General features: G+C 38.0%; 1 protein-coding gene and 1 pseudogene across 13 annotated transcripts in view; one reads left to right on the forward strand and one right to left on the reverse strand.

Moving 5' to 3' along the window:
- PRRG1 (proline rich and Gla domain 1) overlaps positions 1 to 20234 on the forward strand; it is an 880589-nt gene that overhangs the window by 642027 nt on the left and 218328 nt on the right. The window lies entirely within an intron of this gene.
- LOC100624836 (protein FAM47E pseudogene) lies at positions 10147 to 11655 on the reverse strand (annotated as a pseudogene). Its single transcript, XR_014834878.1, has one exon. The product of XR_014834878.1 is annotated as a protein FAM47E pseudogene (transcript).

Raw genomic sequence — 20234 nt, forward strand, 5'->3', positions numbered from 1 at the left:
GAAATATTTTCTTTTACATGCAGCTACTGAAACATTGCTTAGCATTCCTCAGATCTTAATTGTAAGGACCAAAAGAACAGCGATGATAACTGGACATGTCAGTTCTATGTCCAAAACAACCTATTTATGATTGCTTCCCTATTTCCTGAGTTCTCTATCAATTATCCATGCTTTTATTCCCCCCATCATCACTTTGGTCCTTAATCACGTAAATTCCTCAGTTGTGCTGTAGAGAACTGTATTCTCCCTATGTGACCCTTCCTCCTTAATTATTGATTTTCCACGTTAACAGTCCCTAATTTTTAGAAAAAATACAAAAGCATATAAATGAATCGAGGTACAGAATTCCTCAAATTATAAAAATCTATTCCTGAATCCTTGTTGATTGATAAATATATTGATCACATCAGTGTAAGTATTTTAATCAATTTGTCTACAGGGATCGCAGCTGCAAGATGAAAAAATATAATCCATTTATTCAGTTGTTACAAATGTAGGAGAAGGAAATGGAAATAGGATTACCAAGATTTTATACAGAACCGAGAGTCCACTTCCTTTTCTTTCCAGAGACGCTGTTCTATAGATCACAGCATTGATTTTCCTAGCCAGGCTATTAAGCATATTTGGTTACCATACATTCTGAATTAACCCAGTTCATTAGCGTAAATGTCTCTGTGGAACACTTGGGTTTATAAAACTCTATTTCATAGCTGGACAATGTAGAGCATCCTTCAAACCATCTTCTTGCAAAAAAGAGTGCTGTTGGGTCCAACGAACAAGAGAAAACAGGTAATAATATACTACTGGAACTCTTTTTACAAAATTACATCTCAATTCACATTTTGTTAGAGGGTCCATAACATCTTAGAAAACCATTGTGTGTGTATGTGTGTATGGGGCTTTGACTTTTATATGTACATATTGGGCTTTGACTGCTAATGTTAATGTTTGCTAAAATTTGGACCTTAATGTGGACTGTGGAATGAATATATATCACTCAGTTAACGTAGCCATTAGTGGGAACATGAATCTTAGCTGATTGTGTGTATGTGCTAAGCTGATCTTAGCATTCTGTGAATTTTTAATTCTTTAGCAAATACAAATGTTGCATTGGATGGCATGGGTTAAAATTAAGTCAGCACCAGTAGAAAACTGAGGTTATTGATTATTCTGCATTTTTTTTGTATCCATGATAGGAAGTGATTTAGGAAATTTTTTGTAGGGCCGTACCCATGGCCTATGGAGGTGCCCAGGCGAGGGGTCAAATGAGAGCTGTAGCCACTGGCCTGCACCACAGACACAGCCACACCAGATCCAAGCCACATCTGTGACCTACACCACAGCTCACAGCAACACTGGATCCTTAACCCACTGAGTGAGGCCAGGGATCGAACCTGCATCTTCATGGATACTAGTCAGATTTGTTTCTGCTGAGCCACGATGGGAACACCGATTCAGGAAATTTTTTGCCAGGTACTAAAAAGTAAGCCAAGACAAAAATTTAATCTTTCAATAAGTTCTATGTAATGAGCCCATCAATCTTGGGAATTTAGGTTGTTGGTGATTTGTATTCTCATTACACTGCTGCATCATGTGAGGTACATAGGTACAGAATGAGTATAGTAACCATTCTTTACTCCCTTCTTCAGAGGCAGTGAAAGATGTGGGGTTTTGTGTCAGATAGTCCTCAGTTGGAAGCCTGATTCCATGCTTTCCAAGCTATGTGAACTTGCCTATAGTGATTTACTCATCAGAAAAATGGTACTAATGATAGGAGATGCTATAAGGATTAAATTAGGTGATGCATTTAAGATGATGCAAATATTACACAGCTCATTGATTTTAAGTAATACACAACAGCTATTATTTCAGGCACTAGACTGACCCTGAGAAAATAGTCAACTCATGATATCAAAGCTCACCTTAATTTTTATTTTATTTATTTATATTTTTTTTTTAGGGTTGCACCTGCGGCATATGGAAGTTAGACCACAGGCTAAGGGTTGAATCGGAGCTGCAGCTGAAGTCTGCACCACAGCCACACCAACATGGGATCTGAGTCGCATCTGCGATCTACACCACAGCTCACGGCAACACTGGATCCTTAACCCACTGAGGAAGGCCAGGGATTGAACCCTCATGCTCGTGGATACTAGTCAGGTTCCGCTGAGCCACAATGGGAACCCCAAAAGCTCACCTTAATTTTTAAATTTTAAACTCTTCTGCTATAATTCTAGAAGGCTAATATACTGTTTTTCTCTTCCCTCTTATTTTGTTCTTTTTCTTTTTAAGCTAGTCACTGAAATCACTTTCATGTTGTTTCTGGTGGAAAGGTTAGCAGGTAATACAGTTCCAGAAGATGAATAGCTTTTGTAATCAATAAATCCCAAAGATTATTATGAAAATGAGGAACTAATCTTCAAAAAGGAGCTTATAAAAAGTATAAATTCATTGGTCTTTAGTCATTTCTAGTATTATTGTCCTGAACTGTTGTTTAATTTCAAGTTATCTGTTTTTTCACCCTAAGGAAATTGTAAATTTTCTAAGGTCAGGAACATTAGATCATGTCTGTTTATTTCTATTGCAGAGGTTTCTCTACTTGGGGCTTAATAATAACAATGGTGCAAAGAATAGTTAATCTTATTATTGACAATTTTATTTTAAATTATCTTTGTATAGTAGTAAAGCAATAGATATTGTTCTAAATTATTTCAAAAATTTGGATCTTTCTGTAGTATATTATGAAAATAATGATAACTCACAAAGCTCAATGTGTCTATTTAAGGATATGAAGGAAAGAATGCAAATATGCAGTTTATAGATTTGTGTGATCTTTAGAAGTTAGTTACTTCCCCCAGATGCTAGAAAGTCTGGTGGGGGAAGAGGGTGAAATCAGCAAGATGATGGATTAGGAGGTTCCTGGCTTTAGTTTCTCTCAAAGAAAGACCACCTGGCAACCATGCCTTTATGAAAAAAATCCCAGAACCCAGAAATGAGCCTGAGGCACCCTCCTGTGGACCACAAATCAGGTTCGTTTTGACCACCTAGCCCCTCCTGGAGGCCAGCACAGAGCCACACCAAGAGGTCTCTCCAGTGGGGAAAAGAGACCCCGGTGTGAACATCCGGGTTCCACAGCATTCTGGGAAGCTTTGCATGAGGTCCACATCTATCCATCTCGTGGGAACACTGGGAGAAAGGCGAAAGCTAGGCCACTTGAGATCATCTTGAAATGAAGAGGAGGGGAGCAAGGCTTACAGCCTCCAGCATATAGATCTTGATGGACTGTGTACCTGATGGCAGTGGTGCCCAATCAGAGAGCACAGCCAGCAGTTCCGCCCACCTATGGAGTAGAGCCAGTAACGTTGTCTGGCCAGGCAAAACGTGGGCCGCTCTACCAAATTTGGCTCTCTTGCCAGAAGTCTGGCCCAGCCATGGAACCCATCCTAAAACCCTACTTAGTCAGGGTCACGAGCCAGCAGCAACACCTAACTGCAGAGGGCAGCCTCTGGGCTTGGCCAACCAGGAAGCCCAAATGGTGACGCGATGAACTCTTGGAAGCCAGTGCGCAGACCTGGCTGGCCTTGGAGCCCAGCATACAGCCCATTCGATAGCTGAGCAGATTTCCTATTATGTAAGCTATTGAACTATAATAGTAGCCATTATCTTTCACTCCTTCCATGTGCTACCAACTTCTTCCCCAGGATGCAGAGATTTGTTGCATATGCTATAAAGATAAACAGCACTATAAATATTTTCCTTAAAGACATAGTTTTTATTATGCAGTCTAAAGATTCCTTAGTTTCTCTAATGATAGACTGAAAAGACAATATCTTGATCCTCTGTTTAATTGGTAAGAGATCAGGCGAGCATAATATGGCTATTGCTGGCCATACTATCCACTTCTACTTGGTTTATGTTTTTTACATTCTTCTGGAACTGAATTTGATTTATCCCTGCTCCTGCCACACAACTGACAAACCTGTGGGTGTTATAACAGGCAAGATGGAAGAACAGGGTAAAACTGGTTCCAGAAAATGAAAGTACAGCCTTATGTTTCTCTTATTCGAGCCCCTGGTGCATATGTTATTCCTCTAGCTCCAGTGGTTGGGGTGTGAGGTTTCAAGGTGAATATTTCATTGTCCATGATATTGCTGAATGTCAGTGTGGAAATAATACACACTATTAGAAAATTTGACTCTGATCTCACACTTGACCTTAGATAACTTGGTTACTTGGAATTTTCTCAGTTATAAAATGGAGATAATAATTCTTTGAGGTTTTACTATGTTGTGAACCTCAAAACAAACAAAAATATAAAAATAAGAAACTCACAGAGATTGTGCATGGGCATTCGAAAACATTAAGAAGACACACTAACACAGTTACATATCAGGCTCTCCTGAATTCCTTCTCCTTCTAAAAACTATGGATTTGAAGTCTCACTGGTGTTGAGAAATCCAAATTCTGTTGGTGTCTGTTTATGTCTGTACGACAACTAATACCAGTGTGAGTAACTGCTGCAGTGGAGAAACCCATATAATTTCTCCAAGGAAAAATTTTCACCCGTAAGCAATGGGAGACTTGACTAGGGACTCTCATTTTTGTAAATGTACATTTTCATCTTAAGGGAAAGCTAAGATTGAGTGAGGTTTGGTTGAAGGCTGTCTTCCTAGATAAACACCACCAAAAAAGTTTTTTGTTTTCTTGGTTTCTTTCCTTTCTACCTTTTTAGAACCCTTCTTCTTTACTCCCTCCTCTTTCACAAATGTATTCTGAGTGTATCTTCTGTGATGTTGGTGGTATGAGGCGCTTGTAAAAAGTAATCCTTTAGTTTTTGTCAAAATTTGAGTTTGGTGCTGTGGTTTCCATTTTATAGATGAGTAGACATGCTTCTTTTGATGTACAAGGTCATATAACCAAAATATGGAAAAGTAGGTATTCCACTGTGTGTCTTCTGACTCTATGTGTGTTGCTGTTTCTGTGACATGTCCATATACTTTATGGCACTTATTAAATTGAGGAAATTTTAATCCCAGACTCCTAATTTATCCCTCCACCCCCTTTTTCCCTTTGATAACCAAGAAGATAACCAACAAGGACCTACTGTGTAGCACAAGAAACTATACTCAATATCTTGTAGTGAACCATAAGAAAAAAGACTATGAATCACTTTGCTGTACACCCGAAATTAGCACAGAATTGTAAATCGACAATATTTCAATAAAAACTAAAAAATTGAAATTAGAGGAAATTTTAGATAATTCATTCTACTTTTGTTAAGATGGGAAACTTAAATCTCCTTTCTTACCTGTCTTGGACATCATAGCTCTTCTAATGAACTACTGCCCATGGAGTCATTTCAAGCAACCCTTTGATTTACCTGAGTTATTTCCTTCAAAGATAAATCCATTCACTCATGCAGTTAAACATTTGAGCACCTGTTATGTTTAAAAAGGAGTGATTTGTGTTAAGACACTGTGGGATAAAGTAGATAATTAGCGCATATAGTATTAACCTTATATACAAAGTAAATGACACATAGCCCTTGTTTTGGATGTGATCATAGTAGAAACTATGAGAAAGGCATGTGTTATGATACAAGAAACTCTGATAAATTCTGTTCAATGAGTGAAAAAGAAGAAAAATGAATGAGCCCTTTTAGATAAGAAAGGAGACCGCTTCTGGTAGGGATCATTTCACATGTACGGAGAAGAAGGAGATAAGGGTAGAATGGGTTTTGATTGTTAAAATGTGAGGGAAATATTGCAGAATCGGATTAAATCCTGTTATTTAAAAAAGCTCCTCCTCTATTAATTCATTCAGCAAATAGTTATTGAACATCTACTTTGTGCTCTGCACTTTCTACGTAGTGAGAACTTAGAGCTAATTAAAAAGTCCCTATTTCCACAGAGCATTAAGCAAGCCTAGAGAAGAGAGGAAACCAAGAAATAAAAAAGATATACATACCACACCTTACAAAGATAAATGTTATGATATTAGAGATAAAGCAGGGAAAGGTGGTAGAGCGTGATAGATGGTGATGATTTGAGTATGGTAGACTGGAGAAGGACTCGCCAAAGCACTGACATTTGAGCAATACGTACATAGAGTCAGCTATGAACATCTAGGAAAAGAACACTGCAGACAGAAGGAAGTCAAATTCACAAGCTCTGAAATGGGATAGTTCTCGTTCTCAGTAGAGACTGTATTTTATTCCAAATGTAATATGCAGCCTTCTGAGCATTGTAATTGTGGAGGAATGTGACCTGATTTTGATTTTTTTAAAGACCTCTCTGGTTTACTCTGTGGAAAATTATCTGCGGTGTGAAAAGAATTGCAGCCGGAAGGCAAGATAAGAGGCTCTTGCTATCGCGTGGCAAAATATTATGGCAATTCAGAGGAGAGCAGTAAGAGTAGAGATGGGAGTATGTTGTGAAGTTATATCAAACCTCAGCATAGAATTAGAGAAGTCAAGGCTAGCCTGAGCAACTGGGTGAGTGGTGATGCCATTTACCAATATAGAGTGGTTGATGCCAATTACCAATATGGAGAATATGGCAAGAAGAGCAAATTTAGAAGTAAGAAATTATGTGTTCTTATGATAATGCTATATTATATTATATCATTAATTTATTTATTTTAGTTGATTGCAATGTGTTGATTCACAAGTGTTAGTTTTAGGATATATATTAATATATATATTCTTTTTCAGATTCTTTTTCATTATAAGTTATTACAAGATATTGAATGCAATTCCCTGTGTTACAAAGTAGATCCTTGTTGGTAGTCTGTTTTTTAATATATAGTACTATAATCTGTTAATCCTAAACTCCTAATTTCTCCCTTCCCCCACTTTCTACTTTGGTAACCATAAATTTGGTTTCTGTGTCTGTGGGTCAGTTGTTTTATATAAATAAGTTCATTTGCATCTGTTTTTTTTGAGATCCCACACATAAGCAATAAAGAAGATGTGGTACATATATACAATGGAATATTACTTAGCCATAAAAAAGAAAGTATGTCATTTGCAGCAACATGAATGGACCTAGAGATTATCATATTAAGCAAAGTAAGTCAGACAGAGAAAGACAAATGTCATGTGAAATTGCTTACATGGGGAAGATAATTCTTCATTTTAAATCCCTTTTATACATCCTAGTAGACGTGTCATATGGGTAACTGACTGTAAAAGTCTGGAGTTCACCACTGAAGATGAACATTTGGAGACCAAAAGATATATCTAGTAGATAAAATCATACTATTCAACTGAGTAAGTCTCAAGACTGAGCTGTGGGTGAATCTAACACTGAGGTCAGAAACAGGACAATTTCACATTCATGTTTCAAACCGTGATGGAGCGGAACGACAGGAATTTTGGTGTTACAAAAATAAAAAAACATGAGGGGTTCAAAAATGAATAAGTTACTTATTAGCCCCCATGCTCTTGAATAAGATGAAAATATTAATTGGATTTTGACATGTTCACCTTACTGGTGACCATGACAAGAAAGTTTCACTTGGAAAGAGAACAAAATCCTGATTGGAATGAATTTCAGAGAACCTGGGAGATGAAAACATGGAAATGGTGATTTATAAACAACTATTTCGGGTGATTTTTTTTTTTACCAAGTAGAGCAGAAAATATAGAGTGGTAGCTGGAGAGAACAATTACATCAAGACAATTTTTATTTTGTTCAGTTTGGTTATTTCAGATGATGTGAGTTACGAGAGGCTTTTTTTGGTTTTTGTTTTCGTTTAATTTTTAATGATAGGAATTATCCCCCCAAAGACAGAAAAATAACATAGGAAAATAAAAGCACAAATACAGGACAAATATTAATTAGGCAAAATGTCGAGATCCAACGTACAGATGAAAGGCTTTGCCTTAGTAGAATAAAGCGTTCCTCCTTTGTTTCAGAGAGGATAGAAAATATAGGTACAGATGTAGCTGGCCTGGTAGATTTGGTGTTGGGAGGAAAGAAGGTTCTCTTCTAAATATTTTTATCAGTGAAGTACAAAGCGATGCTTTGAGAGGGAGGAATGAAAACAGTGTTAGGCAGTTGATGACAGAAATAAGATGATCATCTTGGAAAGTGGGAAAATATATTGATGAGGCAAACGGAGCAGAATTTTCAGCTAGTGTTGAAGGCTCATTTAAGATTCATGCCATATGTAACCCGCCAGTGTGGTATGTGTTTTTCTTTAGCCATATTTAACCGTTTGGGTGCAGATACAAGAATGGCAGAGATTAAGATTTAACCAGGGTTGAGGTTTTATCAGAAGAATAAAAAAGCAGGGGAGAAAGGCAAGGGAGTTGAAAGTACACTCAAAGAAGGGAATCCAAGCTGGGAAAATAAGAAACTGAAAACAAGACAGGGTCAATGCCGAAAGGGTGATAAGGGTCATTGGATTGGCAACATGTTGAAATTAAAGAACTGGAGGTTTGGAAATTTTAAAAGGGGGTGATCAACAAGGTACAAAACAGGGATCAGAAGGTGGAATACTTGAAACTGAGATTTACACTTGGTGTATTTATGGCCAGTCACAAAGTCTAGAGTCTGCGGCAGGGATTGGCGTCAAGGTGAGATGAGGGCAAGAGGATTGGAGGTCCGAGATCAAAGAGCTAATGCCAGGATTTGAATGGGTAGGCTTTGTGAATATTTAAATCAAGAATGTTGATGCGAGTAGTCACAGGGAGCAAGACAGTAATTCAGATACTAAGTAATTTCGCTTCTCAATGAAAACAGTGAAGTGAGTGAAAAGGGAGCAGTCGATGGCAGCAGGGATATTAGGGAACACTACAGCCTGATGGCTTTGTTCCCTTCTCCCGAGGGTAAAGTAGATACACATGCTTCCGTTTACAGATGAATTCCTTCATTATTGGAAACAAAGGGCACTCCAGATCTGTACTACAAATCTTTCTAGCTACAGATTTCCTTGTCCCACTGTTGCTACTTGTTTTGGAAATGTAAAGTTGCTTGATTTCTTTTTCTTTTGGGATGACTGCACGCGTGGTATATGGAAGTTCCCAGGCTGGGACTGAATTTGAGCCACAGCTGTGATCTACACCACAGCTGCAGCAATACCAGATCCTTTAACCCACGGCACCAGGCCAGGGATAGAACCCGCATCTCCAAAGCCGCTGAGCCGCTGCAGTCAGAGTTTTAACTCACTGCACCATCGCGAGAACTCTTTGATTTCTTATTTTATGTTGTTCATGAGTGAGTTTTATTTATTTATTTATTTTATTTTTGTCTTTTTGCTATTTCTTGGGCTGCCCCTGCGGCATATGGAGGTTCCCAGGCTAGGGGTCGAATCGGAGCCATAGCCACCGGCCTACGCCAGAGCCACAGCAACGCGGGATCCGAGCCGCGTCTGCAACCTACACCACAGCTCACGGCAACGCCGGATCCTTAACCCACTGAGCAAGGGCAGGGACCGAACCCGCAACCTCATGGTTCCTAGTCAGATTCGTTAAGCACTGCGCCACGACAGGAACTCCATGAGTGAGTTTTAAGTGGCTATTCCTGAAATGCAAAGATTGTACTCGAATAGGTATATGAGGATATTTGATAGTGCCGTGTAGTTTTGCTCACACAGATCTATTTTGCACACTAGATTTGCCGTGGACTTGAAGCCCTCTGCTTTTCTGCACCTGGGTTGTATGATAAGGAAACACTCATGGTGAATCTTTATGAATGTGGTGAAAATGTTTACATATATTCAATTGGGAAATGTGGTAAAACAGCACAAAGTTTTACCTCTAATTTCGATAAATAGCTTTCAATCTGTTTGGGGGGCTTGATGCAATCCTACTTGAAGAGATAACAATTTCGTTATTACATGAGGCTAACCTTATTTTGGATATGGATTTCGAGTTTTGCTTACCAAAATAATTGTCGTCATTCATTCATTATAATTTTAATAGGAGTGGAGCTCTATGTCTCCTTTTTCTCAGCACAGTTATTTTGAGATTTATCCCATTTTGTAGCTGACATAACTAGATCATACTTTTTGAAGGTAATTCTTTTTTACGGTTTTATTTTTACAAATAATCGCTCTAACAATGTAAATTCACAGCGCTATAAAATGTGAGCAGTGTCTACGTGCATATGGATTTCGTAACTGATAAAAATATATAAAATATTGATGAACCCAAGCAGAAGTTTATTGAGAAATGTTTATAAGCATTAGGTGTTAAATTTACAGAATTTATAAAATTGCACATACGTGGTGGGATGGACAGTCACCATGAGTTCTGATTGATGTTAAAATGAGAGAGAGAAATAGTCAAGTAGTAAATAGAAAACTGCCTAAACCTCCTCCTGTGAATCTTTTGCATTCAAGTTGATTCGTATTACTTTGTATATAGGAGTCTTAACAGAATCATATTTCCATCCCTTCCTGGTAAACAGTCTCTCAAGGATGTCTGGCATCCTGTAGCCCTTGCTTAGAATGAAATCTTTAAATGCAATTGTTCCATAAAGATCTTCAAGAATGTCATATTCAGGAATCTTCCTTCCAAAACCCTCTGTTGGGCCTTCAAGTAAGACCTTGGGATCTATCAAAGGTTCATCATTTATTAGCTTTTTCCACAACTTGGGCTTCAGGTACCATGCGCCATACCTCATCTTCACCCAGTCGGGTTTATAAGGATTCTTTGGTTTCTTGAGTTTCCTCTCCCAGTTTCGTTCCTCCTCGGAGAATTTTATCTCTGACTTTTCATCTAGCCCAATGTTGTACTTTACCTCTGAAGAAACCTGGGTTACTTTCTTTATACTCGGTTTATCATAGGTTGCTGGACACTCACAGCTAACCTCACACATTTTCATGATGAACTCTTCATCAATGCCCAAGTCTCCAAAAGTAGCGACCCATTTGCAGAATTCAGTAATTCCTCTTGGGGGTTTTTTATGAATAGGAGGATCGGTGAGTGAATCCTTTCTGCTGGACTTCCTGACTTCATGAAGCAAAGTGGTTGGATGTGACCCAGGAGTTTCCTTGAGAGGTTCCAGGTGCACCTTGGCAGGAGTTTTTTTACGAAGTTTTGTAGGGGACCTGGTTCTTTTCCTGGGGCACTGACAATAAACCCAGGTGTCCTCCAGCTTCCTGTCAGGATCAAGCACTTCCAGCACCTTTAATAAGAGGTCTGCGGGTAGATCTGCCTCCAGATTCGGGTAGAGAGCCAAGCGATGCTTGGTCAGATGGGCTTCGATGTCTTCCACGAATGCCTTCCTTGCGAGCTGGGCTGGCGAGAGCGTGGAAGTCAGTTCTGCTCCCTTGGGCACCTCTTTCTGACTCTTTTTTGGGGCATGCCAGGGAGCTCTGTGGGCAATCACGGGAAGAAAACCCTCCTTAGGACCGCGAGTTATCATATCGTCACAAGGTGGACATCCCTTCCGGAAGTCGTCTAGCCCCTCTTTCACAAATATCCACTGCCGGCTGTCAAGGGAGGTGGGAAACTTCAGGAGCTCCTTCTTGTGCTTTGCGAAACACTTGGAAGGTAACTTGTCTTTGTACCAGGGCTTACAGTTCATGCCCAGGGGCATCGGTTCCAGAGGCCCAGGCGATAATAGCCACTTCTTGTCTGCCATGGTTCCCTTAGCCTCTGGAGGGAACCAGCAGATTCAGTAGTTTGTTGTCCTGGCCTCTCTGGTTGCTAGGCGACCGCGTAGCCAGGCGCTGTCAGATTCTTCCCAGAGGCGGAGGCGGGGGTCGACGCAGGCGCCCTGTGAAGCCTGCATTCTTCCAGGTTGGGTGGTGAGGGCGCTTTCCTTTTCATTGTAGTTACCGTTCCATTTTATTGACACACCACCGTTTATTTATCCACTCACCTTTTGATGAACGTTTGGGTCATTTACAATTTGAGGCTACTACAAATCAACCTGCCGCAAATATTTGTGTTCATATTTTTATATGTGCATATACTTTCATTCCTCTTGGGTAAACTTTAGCTGAGAGTGGAACAGTGGGAGCAGATGATAGGTGTTTGTTTAACCTTTTAGGCAACCGCCAAACTTTTCCAAGGTGGTTGTACTAATTAATATTCTTTCTAGTCGTATTTGAGAATGGCACTTAGTCTGCATACCCCCCACCACTCAGTAGATTAGTCATTTTTATCTTGGCTACTCTAATAGGTGAATAGTGGTATTTCACTCCATGTTTTAATTTGCATTTCCCTAAGGATTATGGGCTTTAACATCTGTTCCTATGTTTATTTGCCATTCACATCTCTCCTGTGGTGAAGAGTCTGTTCACCTTTTGCACATTTTAAAATTGTTTTACCGGATACCACTTGTTTTCAGAGTTCTTTATATATTCTGGATGCAAGTCCTTTATCAGAGATATGATGTGTAAATTTTTTTCTCCATCTATAATTTGTGTTTCCATTGTCTTAACACTGTCTTTCAAAGGGCAGTTTTTGCACTTCATGAAGTCCACTATATCAATTTGTTCTTTTATGGATTGTCTTTTTGTGTTGTAGCTAAGAAAACTCTGCCTAGCCAATGGTCATGAAGACTTTTTTCATTCTGCTAAAATTTGTTATAATCTTAGGTTCTACATTGAGATCTGTCATTTATTTCAATTGAAATGTTTAGGTAATGAAAGCTATGGAGCAAAGTTTTTATTTTATTTTATTTTATTTATTTCATTTTTGCCTGTGGATATCCAATACTCTAGTTTTACCTTTGGAACGTTTTAGGTATAAGTTGTCTGTATTTCCATGGGTCCATTTCTAGACATGCTTTTCTGTTTCACTGATTCCCCTGTCTTTACACCAATTCTACGCTGTGTTGATGGCATCAGATCTTATAGGAAGTCTTGAAATTAGGCTATATTAGTCCTCCACCTTCTTTATTATTTTCCAAAATTGTTTTAATTCTTGCAGGTCCTTTGAATATCCATAGGAATTCTAGAATCAACATGTCAGTGTCTACAAAAAAAAAAAAAAAAAAAAAAACCTGTTGTTATTTTGATTAGGAGTTTGTGAAATCTAAATCAATTTTGAGATAATAGACATCTTAACAATACTGAGTTTCCTGACTCATGACAAAGGTACATCTCTCCATTTATGTATGTATTCTTTCAGTTACCTGAACAAAATTTTGTAGTTGTCCGTGTACAGGTCTTTTGCATCTTTTTTTTCCTCTAGATTTTCCCTAAATACTTCTTGCTTTTATACTATTGTGCATAGTGTTGTACTTTTGAATTGCCATGTTCATTGTTTAATATAAAGAAATATAAATAATTTTTGTTCGTTGATCTTATGTCTTGTGACTTTTGGAGACTGACTTATTCATTGTAATAGCTTTTTTTTTTATACAGTATGTCCAATTTTCTACATTGACAGTCATGTCATCTGTTATAGACAATTTCACTTCTTACTTTCCATTTGGAGTAATTTGTTTTTCCCTGATCTTATTGCACTGGCTCAAACCTACTTATATTGAATCGAAGTAATAAGGATAGAAATTTGTATCTTAATTCTAATCTTTGGGGAAAATCATTAAGTATGATGCTAGCCCTAGGTTTTTTTGGACATATCCTTTTTCAACTTAAGTTCCCTTTTATTCCTAGTGTTCTGAAGCCTGGAATTCACTTTGTGGGAAGTTTCTTTAACTTCTGCATTTTAATTTCCTAGTAGAAAAAGGAAGATTCTGGTTATCTAATTTTTTCTTGAATGAGTTTGTGTGTTTCAGGTAATATGCCTGTTTTTTCTCCATGCTGTCAAAATTATTACCATAAAGTATCCCTGCTGTTTCTTGTTATCCTTTAAATATCTGTGGAATCTGTTGTAATTTCATCTTTTCTATTTTTGATTTTTGTAATTTGTATCTTACTTCTTATTTCTTTTTTTCCCTAATCAGACTGGCTAGAGAATAATACATTTTCTTGATTTCCTGAAAGAAACAGTTTTTAGTTTAACATTTTCCAGACTTTTTTCTGTTTTCTACTTGGCTCATTTCTCCTTCCAACTTGGATCTACTGTTGTGTTAATGTTTGGTTTTCATGGCAATGTAGGCTTTTTCCACCATGCACCTCCAAACTCTTCTGGCCTCTACTCACTACCCGATTCCAAAGCTGCTTCCATGTTTTTTGGTATTTGTTACAGCAGCACCCAACTTCTCCGTACCAGTTTCTATCTTAGTCCTTTCAGGCTATTACATAACAGGGCACCATAGATTGAGTGGTTTATACACAACAGAAATTTATTTCTTACAGTTCTGGAGTCTGGGAAGCCCAAGTTTAAGGTGCAGTTTAAGGTAAGAGTAAGCATCCCGGTTCATAGACAGTCACCTTTGAACTGTATCCTCACATGGTAGAAGAGGAGCCGGTATCGGTATCACTCTAAGGCCTCTTTTATAAGGACATTAATCCTTTTCATGAGAGGCCCACCCTTATGAGCTAATGACCTCCCAAAGGCCTCACCTCCAGATAATATCATATTGGGGACTGGATTTCAATATTGGAATTTTAGGAAGACAAACATTCCATCTCGAGCATGTTCTCATTAGCTTTATATATTTATAACCTCCACACTACTTTTGAATTACTTTTACTTCAACACTACGTCAGTCTTTTTTTTTTTTTTTTTTTTTTTTTTTGTCTTTTTGCCTTTTCTAGAGCTACACCCGTGGCATATGGAGGTTCCCAGACTAGGGGTCGAATCGGAGCTGTAGCCACCAGCCTTCGCCAGAGCCACAGCAACGCAGGATCCGAGCCGCCCGCGTCTGCAACCTACACCACAGTTCACGGCAACACCAGATCCTTAACCCACTGAGCAAGGACAGGGATGGAACCCGCAACCTCATGGTTCCTAGTTGGATTCATTAACCACTGAGCCACAATGGGAACTCCTTTTTCTTTGTACTTTTAAATAGATAGCGCCAATGTTTGCTCAACTATGTTGTTTTGGATGAGAACTTTAATGACACTCTGATTTTTGTCTGTATATACTGTGTCTTTTTTTTTTGCTCTGGCTGCTTTTAAGACGTTCTCTTTAAAATTGTTTTTGGGCAGATCGATTCTGATGGACCATGATTTCATTGTTCATGTTTCATCCGCCTAGGATTTGCAGAACATCTTGAATATGGGTTTTTATACTTTCCATCAAATTTGGAGGAGAAATTGCCATAATTATATCTCTCGTGAATGCCTTACAATATCTTTTTTTCATTTCACATTTTGAATTTTTTATCTCTAGAAATTTGGTTTAGTTTGCTCTTGTGTGTTTCTACTTCACTTTTTTTAACTTTTGGAATATAGACATAAGAACTGTTGTAATGTCCTTTCCTGCTAATTCTAATATCTTTGTTAATTCTGAGTTGGTTTTGATTGATTAATTCATCTCTTAATTACGAAAAGCATGTTACTGCCTCTTGCACCCTGGTAATGTATTTTTCGCCGTCAGAAATTGTGAATTTTACCCAAGCAGGTGCTGGATAATTTTGTATGTTTTATAAATGTTTTTAGTCTTTCTTCCTGAATGCTGTTGATTGAAAATGGGCAGGTCTTTTTCTGTCCTTTTTAAGATTTGATATGCAGAGACAAAGCAGTGCTCCATCTATGGCAAATTATTCCCCACCACTGAGTTAAGGCCCTTCCAGGCATACTGTCCAATGCCTGTGAATCATGCAGTTTTCCAGTCTGGCCAGCAGGAAGCATCACTATTCCAGGCCTGGTGTGAGTGCCAGGCAGTTACCTTTAATTGTCTTAGGTGGTTCCTGGCCTCAGACAACACCCTCCTAAGCACGAGCTTATCAATAATCAGCTGAACAGCTGGGATGAGGTGGGGCTCTGAAAGTTTCTAGAGTTCTCTCTGCATAAATTCTCTCCTCCAGTCTTGAGAACGCTCCCCACCTTGTTCCCCAAAGTCTCTTAGCTTCATCTCTGAAATTTAGAGGGGCCATTGGTCTCTGCTTGGCTTTCCCCTCCCTAAACCATGGCCCACAAATTCAATAAGTAATCTGCGGCAATCACAGGGCCTACCTCATTTTTGTTCTGTCTCTCAGGGATCCGTTTCTGCTGCCTGATGTCCAGGGTCTTACAAATCATTGTCTTGTATTTCCCCCCCCCACCCCCTTTTTTCAGTTGTTTCAGACGGCAAATCTTTTCCCATTTCCAGAAGAGGAAATATAACTTATTTTTCTTGCTTTGTCTCCATAAATTTGTGAAGCTTCCCTCTGAAAAATCACCATAAATTCTTAACCGTCAAGTACCTAATCACATCCTCTTTTTTTTTTTTTTAACCTCGGTACTTGAACGGCACTATTGAATGATATAATATACATGAAGTTCTCAGCCAAAAAAGTCCAGATGATCTGTCTCTTCCTTGCCAACTATCAGGGAAAACCTTGATTTTTAGAAGACTTCAAAATAACAATGCCCAAAGGTGCCATTCTCTCCAATCGTTACTAATACTTATCTTTTGCCTTTTCGGTAATAGCTATTCTAAAAGATGTGAGATGATATTTCATTTTAGTTTTGACTTGCATTTCCCTGATGATTAGTAAGTCAGTGTCCACCTTTATTGAAGTATGATTGACAAATAAAAATTTTATATTCTTATGGCATACAACGTGAATATCTGTCAATATCTGCTTTATATATTTAGGTATGTATATATTTATAAATGTTATATCATCCTATTGAATTCCTTATGCATTGGCCTTCTTTGTCTCCGGAGACAGTTTTAGACTCAAAGTCTATTTTGTCTGATATAAGTATAGTTACCCTTGCCAGACTGGAGAGGGTGAACCAAGCTGGACAGGGTTAACTTGAAAACATCCCTTTGAGGGCCCACCCTGGGGCTCCACCTTTTAAAACTATTGGTGTTGCTTCTCCAGGGTCAAGGATAGGAAGCTGGCATTCTCCATGCTCCTTCTACACTTCACCTGGCACCAGCATGGCATGAAAGAAAATAAAAGCCAGTGTATAGAATTGACTTGTCTTTTTTTCTCCTATAGCAATACAAACATGTGTCCAATAAATACATATCCATATCAATCAACTCTTGTAGAAACAGTAAGTTTACATGAACAAAAGGTAATACATGAGTTTCATGTTAAGGAGGCTTGAGAAGTTGGGTTGATAGATAGGCTTTTCTGTTTTTTTTTTTTTAATTATTATTATTATTTTACAAATACATTCACCTGTACTTATCAATGCACACGGCATGTATAGGCCACAGACTCTAACAGCGGGAAGGACATGCCATGCCAAAAAAAAAAAAAAAAAAAAAACTGGAGGAAGGGAAAATGAGGCTATCAGAGGACATATGAGTATGGATTTATAACAGTGTTTTGGGGTGGCTCTCAGTAGATCAGCACAGAATTGAGTTCAAGATTTGATACCTGGGCATTGTCCTGTGTAGGCTCTGCTTACTTAGGTATTAGAGCCTCTAACGCTCCAAACAAGCTTCAGGATCCAAAAGATATCTAGAAACAGCTTGTATGTACTGGTTCGAAATGCTTTTTGTGCTCCCTTTTTAAGCATATACCCTTTAAAAATAAGAGACAATCCAGAGCTGCTTCTTTAACTTTTGCAGGCCTTTTCTCATGTGAAAAATGAAGTGGTTGAAGCAGATTACCTCACGTTGTGAACCAAGATAATTGAAGTGAGGAAGATTTTTTTCATAAATATCTGAAAAATCTGTGTGAGAAAAATGCTCAAGTATCATCTTGATGATCTCTAACCAGAAACAAAAATCTTTATCCTTTCATTCAGAACAAAATGAAGTTCTTCTGCCTTGGAGATAAGCAGACTTTTGAGGAGCTTGGATCAATGCATGTAGAAAATAATTTACCCCTCTCTGTTAGAGTTCTTAGTTTCCAGGAAAGGGTGCAACTGCCTCCCAAAATACACACCTTTTCCCCTATTATCGCCCAAGCTTAGTGCTCTGAAGAAAGGATTGTTTGTTCTCCTTTTAAACAGTCACCTTATTGTTTCTTTCCAATTTTTGTTTCTGATCCAAACAGTAATTGAATGAGGCAGTCATTTATCTGCAATTCAGTTGTCATTACCATCCTGCCTCCATGAGGTTTAAATGTTCAAATGGATCACTGAAGCAGCACTTTTTGTTCGGGGGGAAAAGTTTGCATTGACTGGCCCCTCCCTCTCAGAACATATTTACTCTGCAGGTTTTTTTCACCAGTCAATACCAAGAAGGACATGGGTTGGTGAACACCTCGATAGGTTTTACAGCCAAAGTATGATGCAGCCCTTGATATATATTTTAGTATTTATCAACTATTGCTCATCTGTCAATGTTGGGTCCCAGTGTCTCTGTGATTCTTTGTCTTACCCATATAAACGGACCAATCAAATAATCAGATTCAATGAAAAATGTGAACAAAAAGCATACATTGAAATATAGTTGATGTGCACCAGCATATGTTGTAGGTATACAATGTAGTGATTCATAACTTTAAAGGTTATGCTCATAGTTATTATAAAATATTGCTATATTCTCTTTGTTGTATAATATATCCTTGTAGCTTATTGTACACATAATAATTTGTCCCTCCCACTTCCCCACCCCTGTATTGCCCCTCCCTCCTTCTCTCTCCCCACTGGTAACCACTAGCTTGTTCTGTGTGGGTGAGTCTGCTTCTGTTTTGTTATATTCACTAGTTTGTTGTGTTTTTTAGATTCTACATATAAGTGGTATCATACAGTATTTGTCTTTCTCTACCTGACATTTCTTTTGGCATAATGCCCTCTGAGTCCTTCTATGTTGCTGCAAATGGCAAAATTTCATTCTTTTTTATGTCTGGGTACTATATATTTTATAGCGATATATATATCTATATATATATCTATATATATATCTCACTTCTTCTTTATCCATTCATCTCTTGATGAATGCTTAGGTTACTTCCATATCTTCGTTATTATAAATAATGCTACTATGAATTTTGGGTGCATGTATCTTGTCAAATTAATATTTTTTTCAGATATACACCCAGGAGTGGAATTACTGGGTCATGTGGTAGTTCTATTTCTTAGATTTTTTGAGAAACCTCCATACTGTTTTCGACAGTGGCTGTACCAATTTACATTTCCATCAACAATATAGGAAGGTTCCTTTTCTTTACATCCTCACCAGTATTTGTTTTTTGTGTTTTTTGTGTTGTTTTTGATGATAGCCTCTGACAAGGATGAGGTGATATCTCACTGTGGTTTTCACTTGTATTTCCCTGATGATTAGTGATGCTGAGCATCTTTTCATGTGCCAATTGGGCACCTGCATTTCCTCTTTGGAAAAAATGCCCATTCAGGTCTTTTGCCTGTTTTTCAATTGAGTGGGTTTTTTTTTTTTAATGTTGAGTTATATAAGTTGTTTATATATTTTGGATATGAATCATATCATTTGCAAATATTTTCTCCCATTCAGTAGGTTGCCTTTTCATTTTTCTCAGTGGTTTCCTTTGCTGTACAAAAGCTTTGAAGGATGATTAGCTCCCTTTTGGTTTCTTATTTCCTTAGGTTTAGAAGACAGATCAAAAAAATATTGCTATGGTTTATGTCAAAGAGTGTGAGCAAGAAGCACTTTGAATTTTCACCACTAGGATGGTAGACTACATTTTAACATGAAACTAACTGCCTTTAAAAACAAGAAAAAATATTTAATTCCTCATCAAAAAGCTAATAAATGTTTCTGTTTTTAAATACACTCCTGGGTTCCTAATCTCCGCTAATCCCCAAGCCTGGCATTCCTGCCCAGATCTTAATTTCCTTACTTAGAGAGTGAGGAAAGATGGGGGCTAGAGGGAATCTTAACAGATCCCAAGGAAGAAAACCAGTGAATATTCTTTCTGGATTTGCCACTGGTATATAGAGTGCCTCCATTTATACACCGAGAAAAGTGCCAGTAGTCTTCACTTAGAGTCATTCTTTGTCTAATTGTTCTCTTAAGCAATCTGTGTAGCTACATTCACAGAGTCACATTTTTGTTACTAGAAAGAAGAAAATGAATGCAATAGTATAATTGAGAGCTCACACTTTAGGTATGAAAAGAATCAGTGCTGATGGTGGTATTTGATTTCCTGTATGTGTTGATTTTATTTTCAAGAACAGAGTTTATATAACAAGGCAGGTCATTTCATTTCATAATTTTGTGATTTTTACACGAGTTTGGACATCTACATTAAGAATCTCAAAGCACTTTATTTTTTTATTTTTTTCTTTTTACAGCCACACCTGCAGCATATGGAAGTTCCCAGACTAAGGGT

The sequence above is a fragment of the Sus scrofa genome, chromosome X (assembly GCF_054392235.1).
Source record: "Sus scrofa isolate SSC_HxYL_T2T_F1_AM1 chromosome X, Sscrofa_HxYL_maternal_Yorkshire_Landrace_v2.0, whole genome shotgun sequence".
NCBI lineage: Eukaryota > Metazoa > Chordata > Mammalia > Artiodactyla > Suidae > Sus > Sus scrofa.